This window comes from Alligator sinensis, unplaced genomic scaffold (genome assembly GCF_000455745.1).
Source record: "Alligator sinensis unplaced genomic scaffold, ASM45574v1 scaffold295_1, whole genome shotgun sequence".
NCBI lineage: Eukaryota > Metazoa > Chordata > Crocodylia > Alligatoridae > Alligator > Alligator sinensis.
Window position 1 is genome coordinate 187,360 of NW_005842754.1, and position 14,209 is coordinate 201,568.

Below are 14,209 nucleotides of genomic sequence, written 5' to 3' on the forward strand. Positions count from 1 at the left end.
TCGCCGAACGATCCCTCGACGAACCCCTTCCCTGCGCGCAAGTTCCACGGAGCCTAGCAAACTTCGTGTGAGTGTATCCAGAGCTCTCTGCTTCGAGTTGTTTTCTTCGGTTGACACGACGGGCTCGCGTGTTTAGAGCCTTCAACCGGATTGGGCTAGAGGTTTGCATGGAAGGAACTCTTGTCCGCCTCTCTTCTTTTCTGTCTGTAACCACAACTCAAGCAAGTTTTCCTGCCTGCACCGCGACCATCTTTGGTGCAAGTAAAATAATCTTTAATCAACTGCTAAGCGTCCGTGCCTAATTCTAGTCCACTGGCCTGCATTCCCCAACCCGCGTGCCAGGGCTGCTGGCCACAGCCCGCTGCACGAAAGCCCCCGAGAACCTGGGACCGCTCCCGGCCCGCACAGGCCACACTGCCACTTCCAGAGAAAGCTGATGTGTAGTATAGAGGTTGAATCAGGGCTCAGATGGGCTTTTCCATTCAGCTATGCCAAAATTATTATAAAGAAGCCACATTAGCAGAACCTTTACCCAATTCACTGTTTTTAATAGATTGCCATCACTGTAGACTCAAATCAAGCCAAAGGTGCACATTTTCAGATAGCATCACTTGCCAGCTTCTCAGCCATGTTTGAAGCCAACTCCTGTGTTTTCCCTCTACATGAAGAAAGCAGATCAGCAACTACTGTCTCTTCACTTGGAGCTTTAGCTACCAGGAGAAGATCCCAGGGAATTTATTAGTAATTAGCAGGGATCCTGGTTTTCCATTTTCCACAGAAAAACAGAGAAAACCATGGATTTCCCCTTGTTATCAGAGAAAATGCAGATTTATCCTTTTAGCAGAGAAACCCATGGACTCCCTGCTTTTGCAAACAGCTCTGCAGGCTGGTTGAGCTCCAGCCTGCAAGAGCTGTTTGCAAACAGGGTGGGAAACCCCCAGTCCTGCCCGGAGGGGGAGGGGGAAGGGCGGGGCCTGAGGGTCTCAGTCAGCCACAGCTCCACTCAGCTCAGCTTCACTCTGCTCCTGGAGCCTGAGGTAAGTGGGGCTTGCAGGGGGCTGGGGGCCCCTCTGGCAGGGCTGAGGGGTTGTGGGTCATGGCTGGGGGGTACCGGCAGGTGTGGGGTGGGGCCAGGAGCTGGCCCCACCCCGACCCGAGCAGGCAGAGCAGTGGGGGAGCTGGCTCCGTGCTGCTTCTGCTGCAGTTGCCTACTGTTGGGGGCAGGGAGCTGAAGACTTGGGTCTGTTGTGGGGGCAATGAGGGGCAGCAGCAGAGTTAGGATGGTATTGGGGGCTGAGTGAGGAGCAGCAGCAGGGCTGCGGGAAGCACTGGGAGAAAGTGAGGGGCACAGCAGGGCTAAGAGGCGCTGGAGGGGGCTTTTAATTTTAATAACAGATTTGGGGGTGTTTATCAGAGAATTTGTGATTTTTATTTTATTTTTTTTCTTTTTATCAGAGAAAACCAGGATCCCTGGTAATTAGTTCCCTGATGGGATGGGTCAATCTCATGGGTGATTGCAAGCATCCTATTGAGTTTTATATCAGCTTGAGTCAAAGCTGTCAATACTCTCTGCCTGTTCACAATTCAGCTGCCCAGGTCAACACAGGTTATTCGGAAATCTACGGAGCATTGAGTGTCCTATGCCATCAGGGTTCTGCTTGAAGGAACTCCCTGGTGCGTTATGCAGCCCACAGCCAATGTGTTGATGGTGCGGGGGGGAGGGGAGACGCAACTTTGCACTGCTGCCACTGCCCCCATTGCCACAGGGCTCAACCCTGCACTCCACTGTTGGCACAGAAATCTGGGGTGGAGCATGTGCCCTCCATACACCCTACATGTCACCTATGATGCAGCCTAGAATCATACAAACATAGAAAAGTAGGGCTGGAAGGGATCTTCAGAGGTCAAATCTAGTCCAAGCCACTGCTTAAGCCAAAATCGCCCTTTTCTAAACCATCCCATAAGAACTCTTCTCTAAACTCATCCTAACACTTCCTAAAGACCTATTCTTAAAATTAGGAAGAGGACCACACACTCCAACTGCGGAAAAAGACAACCCCCTCCACAGTCCATATCAATTTGACCATGAGGTAAAAATCCTTCCTGATCCCATATATGCCAAGGCTGACACAAACATTGGGCTGACCTTAGGTGGAGGAACAAGACCTTCTAACCAGGAACCTAAGGGTTCAGTCCCAGCAGGAGCATCAGCACATCCCAGTCAAAATCCTTAGCCTTGGCTGCAGCCAACACCCAATTCTTCTGAGAACCCAAGGCTTCTGAGACCCAACCTGTTGCAACAGGAAGGGGGAAATTACTTCCCAGACCCATGTAGCAACCAGCAAAGCGCAGAAGCATGGAGAAAAAACAAATATCTTCCATTCTGCTCTGCAACCTGGAGACAGCAAGCATAACTCCACATGTTGTACCCTCTTACTGGACAGCCAGAACTCCCCTTTTTGTATTCCCTGCATAAAACTATTTCAGCTCCTTTAATCTTCTGTCATGACTTAAGCCAGTTTGGAGCTCTGCTTCATCCTGCTGCTGAGCATGGTCCTCTCCAATACCTGCTGTAGGCTGCAAAGCTCTTCTTGTTATCTCCCAGCAATTAGTCTGTTGCTTTTCACAAAGCCCTCCAAGCACAGCTACTCTAGATTGGGGTAGGCAATTATTTTGGGCAGAGGGTCGCTTACTGAGTTTCGGAAAGCCATTGAGGGCCACATGACAGGCAGCCCAGGGCAGATTAATATTAATTTTCTACATTTTTTAGGGCCCCTGTGGGCCGGATTTTGCCCACCCCTGTCCTAGATCATCTCTGCCTAGTGCTTGTCCAACCTCTTCTTGAAAACTTCCAATGAAGGAGATTCCACAGCTTCCCTAGGCAGTCTGTTCCACTGCCTCACGTCTAACAGTGAAGTAGTTTATTCCTCATATCCAATCTAAGCCTACTCTGCTGTAACTTCAAGCCACTGCTTTGTATCCTGTGATCTACAGCAATGGACAAAAGGGACACATCCCCATGAGCATGCATGTGCAGTTTGCAATGCCTCAAACCTGTTTGAGGCACTGCAAATCACACATGGTGTGCATCTACCCATTCGCCAAGATGCAAATTTGCAGCGTGGTGGGTTTTTTGGACACAGGAGATCCTGGTGTCAAAACTGCCCCTGAAAGAAGCGGTCCTGAGCATACAGCAGCAAAGAGCGCCAGCATACACTTGAGCCTGGACAGCGAGAGCCACTCTCTGGCTGCCAGCCAGGTTCCAAACAGCTGGCTCACCACTGCTGCTACTGTGGGAGACCCCCAGGACCCAAGGTAAGGACTGGGTAAGGCCTTCCCTACCCTACCTGGGACAATTTGCCACATACCAACCCTGCATTCAGGGGCATGCACTGCAGCAAAAAGCAACAGCACAAATTTGGATATGCATTATTGCAGCCCCTCACATATCTGAAGACTGCTATCATATTCCCTTTTAGTCACCCTTTCTGCAAGCTGAACATGTCTATTTCTTTTAACTTCTCCTTCTAAGACTTTTATCATTTTTTGCTGCCTGCCGCTGGACCCTCTCTAACTTCTTCATGTCCTTTTTTAAAATGTGGACTCCAAAACTGAACACAGTACTCTAGATGAGGCCTAACAAGTCCAAAGTAAAGGTGCACTATCATCTCCTATACCTTTACCTAATGCTCCTATTGATGCAACTCAAAACTGTATTCACCGATCTTGTATTTGTATTTTTTGAGTATCGGTATACTTCTCGGATGCAGCACCTTGCATTTGTCAGTATGGAACTTCATCTTCTTGGTTCCAGCTCAGCTTTCCAATCCTTCAAGATCCTTCTGAATTTCTCTCGTGTCCATGATCTTTCCCAGTTTCAAGGCATCAACAGATTTAGCCAGAATGATTTCTATTCCAGCATCCAAATTTCGATAAACATGTTGAACAAAGCACAGCACCAGGTTTGGGAAAGATTTTAGTGGGGCTCCACTCAAAACCTTCTGCTATTCTGACACAATCCATTTATAACTACCCTTTGCCTGCCAGTTGGTTCGACTTTATTGATTTTGGGCTGAGGTCTTCCATCCCAAAGCTTGGTGCTGATTGTAGCAGAATCTGATCCCCAAGCACAGCCATGTCAACCCCAGTGGCCAAGCTACTCCTGCCCTACTCTGACTTCTCGGGGTACCCTCCCTTTCACCTCTCCTGCCACACCTTGATGGATCTTATAGTACTCAGGGAGACTGTCCCAGCGTCCTCCTGGCCTTTCATGGCCCTCCTGGCCCTTTCCAAGCCTCAAGGCACAAGCTGCCCTACGGGCAGTAATTGTGGCCTCCTGCCACCCCCACAGCCATGCCAATGCCTTATAGGTGTTACTCAGTATCAATCTGGATGGCCTCTCCTGGCCTCGACTCAGCACTTTGGCTCTCAGGCCTGAAAACTTTGTCCGGGCTTTAGCCTTCCTGGCTTTGGCCTTTTTTCTCTGGCTGTGCCCCTCAGCCTCGGTCCACTGCCTTGGATCTTGGCTCCTGGGCCCCAGCCCTGTCTCTCACTTTTGTCCTCCAGGCCCCTGGCCCTGTCTCTGTGATAGCTCCCTGGGGTCTCTGACCTGAGCAAGGCTGTTTTCACTTTGCACAGCTGCCTCCTCTGCCCCAGGGAAGGCACTGCTCAGCACCCCTCCCCCTGCCCCTCACCCTGAGCTCCCTGACCAGACGGTTTTAAGGGTGGGTGATGTGGGCAACTGCCCAAGGTGCCATGGTCAGGAGGCACCAAACATACACATGCACACACGTATGAGCAGCCTGCACTCACAGCCACACTTTCCCCCTTTTTGGGTGAATGTGAAAGTTATTATTTAAATCATGGCTGTCTACGCAATATACTTCAAGAACATATCATTCTTTGCTGACCAGTACTGAAAGGAAAGAGAGATGCTGTTGGAGGTGACAAAACTGTGGAAAGACCAAGAGAAAGCCTGCTAGGGTATGTCCCATTGCTTAAATCGATAAGATGAGGCAGGGGGCACCTGCTCCACTCTACCTGCTTTGTTCCCACACAGCAACAGCTGTGTCTGCCCGCCTGGCACACCATGCCGCTCTGCCTCCCTGCAGGACTATGCCCCATGCCGCTACCCACCCACCTCTGCCTGCAGCAGTAGTGCTGACTTTGGCAGGGCACCAAAATATGGGGGAAAGGGGGGGAGCGCCAAAAGTTTGCCCAAGGCACCATTTTACCTAAGGCTGGCTCTGCCTGACCCTTACAGGGCTATATGCTGGGTTCTCCCTCAGGCACCCCTGTGGTCTCCATACCATCCCTGTTGCCACAACCTGGCCCTTCAGTAAAAGTTAAACACAGGTGTAAGCAAACCACTTCCAAACTAAAATTCATCCCCACTCCAGGTCAATGCCACAGCACAAGCCATATTTCCCCCTTAGCCTTCTTCTAGTCTCTCAGGTAGCTTGGGTGCTTGTGGTCCTGTTTCCTGACGCCATCTTCTCCAGAAGCCCCTCTCCCTGCACCACCCAGGGCCAGACTGTTCCCCTACTTCAGGCACTGGGTTTATATGCTCTGAAGCACCACCCCTTCCAGTCATGTGGCTTCTCTTTCACACACAGGGGTTTCCCCTTTTGCTGAATATGGGGCTGGCAACCCAAAACTGTCAGGACATATACACTCTAACCCAGAACGCAAGCATTAGAAAGGCACTAAGCACAGAGTTAATACCACATCCCTTTCAATCCCATGGGTCAAAATCTTGATTCATTTTATACACCAATGTGTCACCAACACAGCTGTGCAGAGGTGAACCAATGCAGCCAGGCATCTGGGGCAGCAGCCATACACGGGCAATGGCCTCTTCTGGTGGCTGCTGCACTGCCCGGGGGATTTGCTGCACTGCCAGTGAGATTGTAAGGCTGTGGTGGGGTGGCTGCCCCATTGCCCTGCCCTACTTGTGCCACTGCCACGCTGGAACTGCTGCCTTTGAAAATACATTTTAGACCTTCCCATGTATTTAGCCCAAGAGCCTTATTAGTGATTAAGGAACTGGCCCAAGAAGCAGGAATCCAGTTCTCGGCCCTCACCCTGCAGGGTTTGAACCTACATCTCGTATTTTTCAGCACAGAGCTCTAAGCAATATGTACTGGTTAGGCATTATGCTGAGCCTGCTTCCACCCTCATCTTGGAGTTTACTCCCTGAGCAGCCAAGAGAGTGATATTGTGGAGCCAGGGAGAAGAGACCAAGTCGTGTGGGAGAGGGTCACAGCTGAATGAATGTTGGCCTGGGGTACAAGGGTTCTAGTCTGGCACATCTCTCCCAATGCCACAGAAACTTCTCCATTACTTTCCATTCATGTTATCTAATGAATATTAAATGCAAGGTGCAGTGGCTTAGCTTCTGAAGGGGGCTGGAGAGAGGAATGAATAATGCCAAATGTATAGTCTGGTGGTTACAACTAGAGAGCAGGTGTAGGTTCAAATTTCATTTGGGTGCGTGGGGGTGAGGACTTCAGTACGTCCCCTAATCATTAGACCAGAGGTTCCTGAGCTTTTTCTTATTGTGTGCCCCCTTCCAGATTTACCAGCTGCCCACATACCCTTGCTAGCCTATGTTTCATATTTAAACCCCTTAAATGCCAGTTGTCATTATAATGAAAATTAAATCTGCCATTATACAATTTATCTCACATACCCCCCTGAGATGTCTTGCATACCCCCAGGGGTATGCATACCACCGTTTGAGAACCCCTGCATTAGACTATCATGCTAAACTATGGGATGACTCCCTACACCCTATCAGCATTTAATACCTGCTAGTCATGGTCTTTTGGCCAGATATAATTTGGGGACTTACCCAGTCCTATGTGCACACCTAGGAAAGTGTCCAGCACCATGTACTTCCCCACCAGAGCACAGTACTTGTTGAATACTCGGCAGGCATATGCATGCTTGTGCACAAGTGCCAAAATTGCAAGCTGACACCTGTGTATATACTATACAGTTGCATATAACAAAATATGATTTAATGTGTAGTATTCCCGGTGCCAGGTGAGATGTGCAAACCTGGGTCTACATTAAGGAAAGGGTTAGAGTTGGGTCAGGGTTAGCTGACTGAACCTCTGTCTCTGTGCTAGTGTGATCAAACCCATGCAGCCTCTCATGGACATGCTTGATCCTACAGTGTCACAAACCAGGGAGTCAGAAGCAAACAATGTCAGGAAGCAAGGGTCCAAGCTAGGTTGTGAGCCATGGGATCGGGAGCACACAGGTCAGGAGGCACCTGATGCCAGGAGGAGCTGGGCCAGGCACGTGGGGGGAAAGGGGGTGCCTGCTCCACTCTACCTGCTTTGTTCCCACACAGCAACAGCTGTGTCTGCCCGCCTGGCACACCATGCCGCTCTGCCTCCCTGCAGGACTATGCCCCATGCCCCTACCCACCCACCTCTGCCTGCAGCAGTAGTGCTGACTGGCAGGGCACCAAAATATGGGGGAAAGGTGGGGAGCGCCAAAAGTTTGCCCAAGGCACCATTTTACCTAAGGCTGGCTCTGCCTGACCCATACAGGGTTGGGTTCTCCCTCAGGCACCCCTGTGGTCTCCATACCATCCCTGTTGCTACAACCTGGCCCTCCAGTAAAAGTTAAACACAGGTATAAGTGAACCACTTCCAAACTAAAATTCATCCCCACTCCAGGTCAATGCCACAGCACAAGCCATATTTCCTCCTTAGCCTTCTTCTAGTCTCTCAGGTAGCTTGGGTGCTTGTGGTCCTGTTTCCTGATGTCATCTTCCCCAGGAGCTCCTCTCCCTGCACCACCCAGGGCCAGACTGTTCCCCTACTTCAGGCACTGGGTTTATATGCTCTGAAGCACCACCCCTTCCAGTCATGTGGCTTCTCTTTCACACACAGGGGTTTCCCCTTTTGCTGAATATGGGGCTGGCAACCCAAACTGTCAGGACATATACACTCTAACCCAGAACGCAAGCATTAGAAAGGCACTAAGCACAGAGTTAATACCACATTCCTTTCAATCCCACGGGTCAAAATCTTGATTCATTTTATACACCATTGTGTCACCAACACAGCTGTGCAGAGGTGAACCAATGCAGCCAGGCATCTGGGGCAGCAGCCATACACGGGCAATGGCCTCTTCTGGTGGCTGCTGCACTGCCAGTGAGATTGTAAGGCTGTGGTGGGGTGGCTGCCCCATTGCCCTGCCCTACTTGTGCCACTGCCACGCTGGAACTGCTGCCTTTGAAAATACATTTTAGGTCTTCCCATGTATTTAGCCCAAGAGCCTTATTAGTAATTAAGGAACTGGCCCAAGAAGCAGGGGTCCAGTTCTCGGCCCTCACCCTGCAGGGTTTGAACCTACATCTCGTATTTTTTAGCATAGAGCTCTAAGCAATATGTACTGGTTAGGCATTATGCTTCTCAGTCTTTTATAGGCTAAGATCATGTGAATTCCCTGTGCCAGATGAGATGTGCAAACCTGGGTCTACATTAAGGAATGGGATCAGGAGCACACAGGTCAGGAGGTATCTGATGCTAGGAGGCTGAGGGACCAAGACATAGGTAGTCACCAAGACAGAGCCATGAGCTAGGGCATAGTTTCTCAACCTGTGGTACGCATACCCCTGAGGGTATGCAAGACACAGGCAGGGGGTACACGGGTACCTCAACGCTCTCTCTCACCTTCGTTTCCTCTCTCTCTCACCCTCTTTTCCTCTCAAAATTATGGCAAAAAATTTGGTGTGCTGCGCATTGCGCGGTGCTTTAAATTCCCCAGTAATAATTTGGCGTGCCGCGTTTTGCACGGCACTGGGTTCAGCCCTCCTAGCTTTGGGCAACATCACCTCTAGCCCAGGTATATACATGAGTTGTGCACCCCTGATGTAAAAGGTGGCAATCCTGTCCACACCAGCTCAGACGTGTAATATAACAGCCTTATATATACAGCCCTTCTTCCAACATATAGCACACATTAGTCTGTAAATACAAGCAGTCCTTGGACTTAGGACACAATCGGTTCCTGAAAACCATAAGTCAAAACTTTGTAACTCAGAACCAATTTTCTCATAAGAAACAATGTTATAAATGGGGGATTGGTTCCTGAACCAAGGCCTGATAGCCTATTTTCACCAAAAATACCCCAGAATTTTGCACTCAATCAATTATAGATGACTAATATAGCTACATTAATGCATTTATATTATAAATAGCAATCATATTGATTTGGAAGGACTTCTTTGAGGTGACTTTGCTGGACTTTTTGAAGGGCTCTTGGTTGGAGTCTTCTCAGGAGTCTTGGCTGCAGGGTTTTCTGGAGTCTTATCTGCTTTCTTAAAGGAAGTGTCCAAGGAAGTTTGGACAGATGTTCTCCAGGGAGATGAGCGACGCACAGAACTTGTTGCCTGGTGTGGTGTCGCATTGGATCAGGTGTTGTAAGGTCGAAACTGACGTCAGAAAGTTGAAACGGTGTCAATTTATAAATGTTGTAAGTGCCAAACGTTGTAAGTTGAAGACTGCCTATATAAACTCCCTTGGAAAATTGAGTGTTGGGGTACTTATTAAATTTTTCAGAAGTTAGGGGGTACTTGCTACTTAAAAGGTTGAGAAACACTGAGCTAGGGGGATCAGGAACAGGACAAAGGGATCCACTGGAATCATTAGCGAGGGGTCTGGAACAGGTGGCTGTGCCTTTCAAGGGACTGGGATGTGAGCAATCACCAAAGGAAAGCCAAGACCCAGGAGTTGGTTGTCAGGAGGCAGTATCTGGCCTGGAGTGAGGAGCAAGGAGCCAACTTCCAGAAAGTAAGGCTCTGGATTGAAGTGGTCGGTTCCTCACGTACATCCAGAATCCAGCCCGGCGCCCCTTTTTAATGGAAGAGCCACGTGACAGCCCCTGGGATTTATGTGCAGCACCAGAAACAGGGCAGAAGTCACATCTCCCCAGGCGTAGGCTGCAAAGTGACTGCCACTGGCGCAACTGCAGGCACCGGGGTTTGCTGCTTTCCTAAGAACAGCCCAGAACCGTGCCACAAAGGGGCCAAACCGCGACACCACGGGGTCTGTCTTTGTTCAACAGGCTGAAGAAATCCTCTGGTGCCAGAAGGGCTTCTTCCCAAGGAGCCCTCCAGAGGGTTGAAATGCATTTGGCCTTTGAAGAGTCTGGGAAGGAAAAGCGGCGCCCTGTACAGACAGCCTGCGGTGAAAACAACACAGGGGGGACCGCGCTACCGCGACTGGCCCAGTGGGCTCTGCCTACCAGCGCTGCTTTGGCTGGAAGCCTGTTTTCTGTGGCAGGAGAGTGCTCTGCGGAGCGGCACGGGCTGTGTCCTCCCCGCGGCTGTGTCGGCTGCAAGCCCTGCCCCCCCGGCTCAGCAAGGCTAGCGCCTCCCAGGGCGGCGCCGCTGATCGCCAGGCAGCGGGCTCAGAGCCCGCGGGGCTTGCTTGGAGCCCGCGGGGCTTGCTTGGAGCCCGGCTGCTCGGGGCGGCCTCGGGCAGCGAAGTCCCCCGCCCCCGCCCGCCCCCTCAGGGCGCTCGCTGGAGCCGGGCTTGAGGAGCCGCCCGCGGCGTGGGAACTAAAGGGAGCCGGGCTGCGGGAGCAGTGCTTCGCCGCCCGCCCGCCGCCGCGGCCCCGCGTGCTCAAGGTGGTCAAGGTGAGCGCGGCTGCGGGGCCGGGGCCGCCGGTCGGAGCCCGGGCTCGCCCTGACTTGGACCTGGTCCATTCCCACTTCCTTCTTCCCGCTTCCGTCTTCACAGCTAATCTAGACCCACTGAAAGCTTGCCATTAGTGAACTGCACGCCCTGAAGAGAGAGAAGTTCATTAGCTGTGCAGATGCACTCATTAATATGTAACTAATACCCGGCATCAAGCACAGAGCCCTAAATGAAGGTCAGATTAGGATGGGATGATGGGGCAAAACACTTTTTGGGCCACCACAGACTGCCTGCCGATGTCACTGCAGGATTGTCCCAGAGAGCCCTGACCACGGTCCCCTCCGGCCGAAAGCGCGGTTTGGCCGTGCGGGGCTGCCAGCCCCCATGTCCGCTGCACTACGTATAACGGCTCGAATAGCATTTGGGCTGGAACGATGGCTGGAAATCCTGTTTGGGCCACCCCACGGCAAACCTCTGTGGCAGCGGGGGACTCTCTGGGACACCCCGGACTAGAGTCCTGCCCTGCCCAAAGCCCAGCTTGGCTGTGCCAGGGTACCGACTGACAACACCCCAGACACAGTACTAAGTATAATGGCTTGAATAAGGAACTGGCATTTGGGCTGGGATTATGTCTGGAAATACTTCTTGGGCCACCCCACACCATGCCTCCGTGGCACTGGGGGACTCACTTGGACATCTGTGACTAGAGTTTTGCCTGGTCCAAAGTGCACTTTCACCGTGCCAGGCTCTAATCCCTGTGTACTATTTACATTGCTACCAATTAGGAACTGCCTTTCCACTGGGATCACGGGGCAAAATCCTCTTAGAATCATCCCGAAACATGTCCCCACTACCAGGGGAGCCTCCTGAACAAACACGGGCATGTCCCTGCTCAACCCAATGCTTTGTTTTTGAGTGTGAGCCTGCCAATTGACACCCCACCTTTAAGATCTCTATGTTGCTATTCTAACAGGCACTGGATGGCAGGAAGAACGGCTGCATGCAAATATAGGGCACCTCGACACATGATAGACCTCTGCTCCTCTATATGGTATTTAGCACGTCAGAGCAGACTCAGTTAATTGAGCCTGCTGCCAGTCTGCTGAAGCATGATAATTAACGTGCTGCAGAAGCCCCTGCGTCAGGTGTATTTGCTGTTCCTGCATGGCAGCGGTGTCGCTTTAACTAAAGCTCGTTGAATAAGCTGTGTTTAAAGCACCCCTTCTGCCATTTTGAAGTGCAGGATGCTAAATACACGTGACACGGTGGGCGCTTTAATTAGAATGGCTCTGAGAGCCAATGTATAGACACCCCTAGGGATTTGTCAGCAGCTTTTCACATTTACCTCCAGCCACCATCCAGAAACTTGGTAAAGTAACTTGAAACTGGGTGTGGTAATTTAAAGAAATCTGCTCACTCACTAGCAAATGTTAAGTTAAAACAAGTTTATTACCAGGGAAAGGGGGGACAGTGGTACTCCCTAAGCAACACCTCAACTATTAACCTTTAACTAGCTCAAAAGTGATCACAGTCACAGTCAAACCAACCCGGGGAGCTCCCTCCTGGCCCAGTCACTTCAGAAGGAAGTCTCACCCAGGGCTACCACCCAGGGACTCTTACCACCTGCACCAGTTTAGTAGTACGCTCTGGGTAGGAAGGACCACCCCAGAGGCTCTGTTACTCCCTGCTGCCAGGGGCTCATAGACGTATTGAATCATAGAGAAGTGAGGCGGAAAGGGACCGATGGAGGTTACCTAGTCCACCCCTCTGCCTGAGGCAGGATCACCCCTTTCCAAACCTTCCCATCTAACTATTGCTGCATTAGCCCATTGGTCATGCCATTGGGCCTTTGGTTATTCCATTGGTTCATTGATCCATGCTGCATTGGTCCATTGGTCATGTCATTTGTCCATGTCCCCCTCTCTGCAAGGGTTGCTGCTCTTCTCCTGGGCTTCTACCACCTATGACAGCCAAAGTAGCAAGAGCTGGCTAGTGAGGGCCGCACAGAAGTTACTATGACTTGATTCTGGAGAGTGTTGCTAGAGTTTGATGCCAGGAAGTGCTGCTGTGGATGCCACCTCCAGGGGCCTCTGTTGCTCTGCTGGGGGTCTCTGTCACCCTTCCTTGCTGCTGGGGGGTCTCTATCACTACTCCATGGTGCCGGGGGGAGGGGAGGGGTTCCATGTTGCTCTGATGGGGGTCTCTGCCATTCCTCTAGACCACTGTGGGGTCTCCATTGCTCTTCCATGGGGCCAGGGGGTCTCCGTTACTCTGCTAGGGGTCTCCACCACTCTTCCATGCTGCTGGGGGGTCTACACCACTCATCCATGCCACTGGAGGGGGGGAGGGGTCTCCTCTACTCCTCCATGGTGCCGGGGGGAATCTCTGTTGCTTCACTGGGGGTCTCTGTAGCTCTGCTGGGAGTGTCCATCACTCCATGCTTCTGGGGGTCTCTGCCACTCCTCCATGCCACTGGGGGGGTCTCCACCTCTCCTCCATAGTGCCAGGGGGTCTCTGCTGCTCCACATCACTGGGGGGCAGCTGCCACTCTGCTGGTTGTTCCGCTGGCGGTGGTCTCTGCTGCCCTTCCACACCACCCTGTTGCTCCATGGGGGGTCTCTGTCACTCCACCACACCACTGTGGGTATCCATCACTCCTCTATCCTGCCAGGGGCTTCTGCTCATTCTCTTCGGGTTGCCATGGAACCTTTTAGATTCTGCCCTGTATTGGTTGTAGGCTCTGGGATTTTTTCCAGCTGTTTTCACTCTAGTACAATAGTACAGTATCATGTAGACCCACTACAGAGCACTGTATTCAGAAGCACTTTTATTCTAAAGAGTTCATTGAAAACATCCAGGGAGTGACTCCTGTCTGGAATCTTTTGCTTTTACCCACACCTGTGTTTTTCATCAAAGCTATGACCACCTTGACCTGGGTTAAAGAGCCCAGTCTACCCTACCATGGAGTGGACTTTGGTGCCACAATGTTTTGGTGGCATTTTCCTCCACCAGGAGTAAGACTAATATCCCCCTAAGGTGGTCTTCTGCAAAGGCCATTGACACCCTAGAGGTTGCCAGGTTATTTAACCAGCACTCGGCATTAACAGTCGCAGGTAGTACCATCTACTGTAGGTTATGGTAGTAGGTGAACCCAACCTGACATGCATCAGCACCAGTACAGCATTCTTAATTCCCTGAGAGTGAGGCTTTGGTATGTGTTTAAGTATCTGTGTGTATCCTTGCAGATATTGCTTCTAACTAGGGGTGTGCTGATAGAGATTTTTGCAGCCGATACCAATAGCCAATTTGTAAGGAGGCATGTCGGCCAATACCGATCCAATTTCCGATACTAGCCCAGCAGTGTGGAGAGCTGCCTCCAGCTGGTAAGTCTGGTGTGGCAGGAGGGGGAAGAGGAGGGGCGTGGCATGGGTCAAGGGCCCTTGGGTAGGAAGGCATGGGGCTGCCCAGCCAGAGCGGGCGGGCGCGGGATGAAGCAGTGGCTTGTCCAAGGGATGTGGGGAGGGTGGGGAGTGGCTCCCACTGCCACA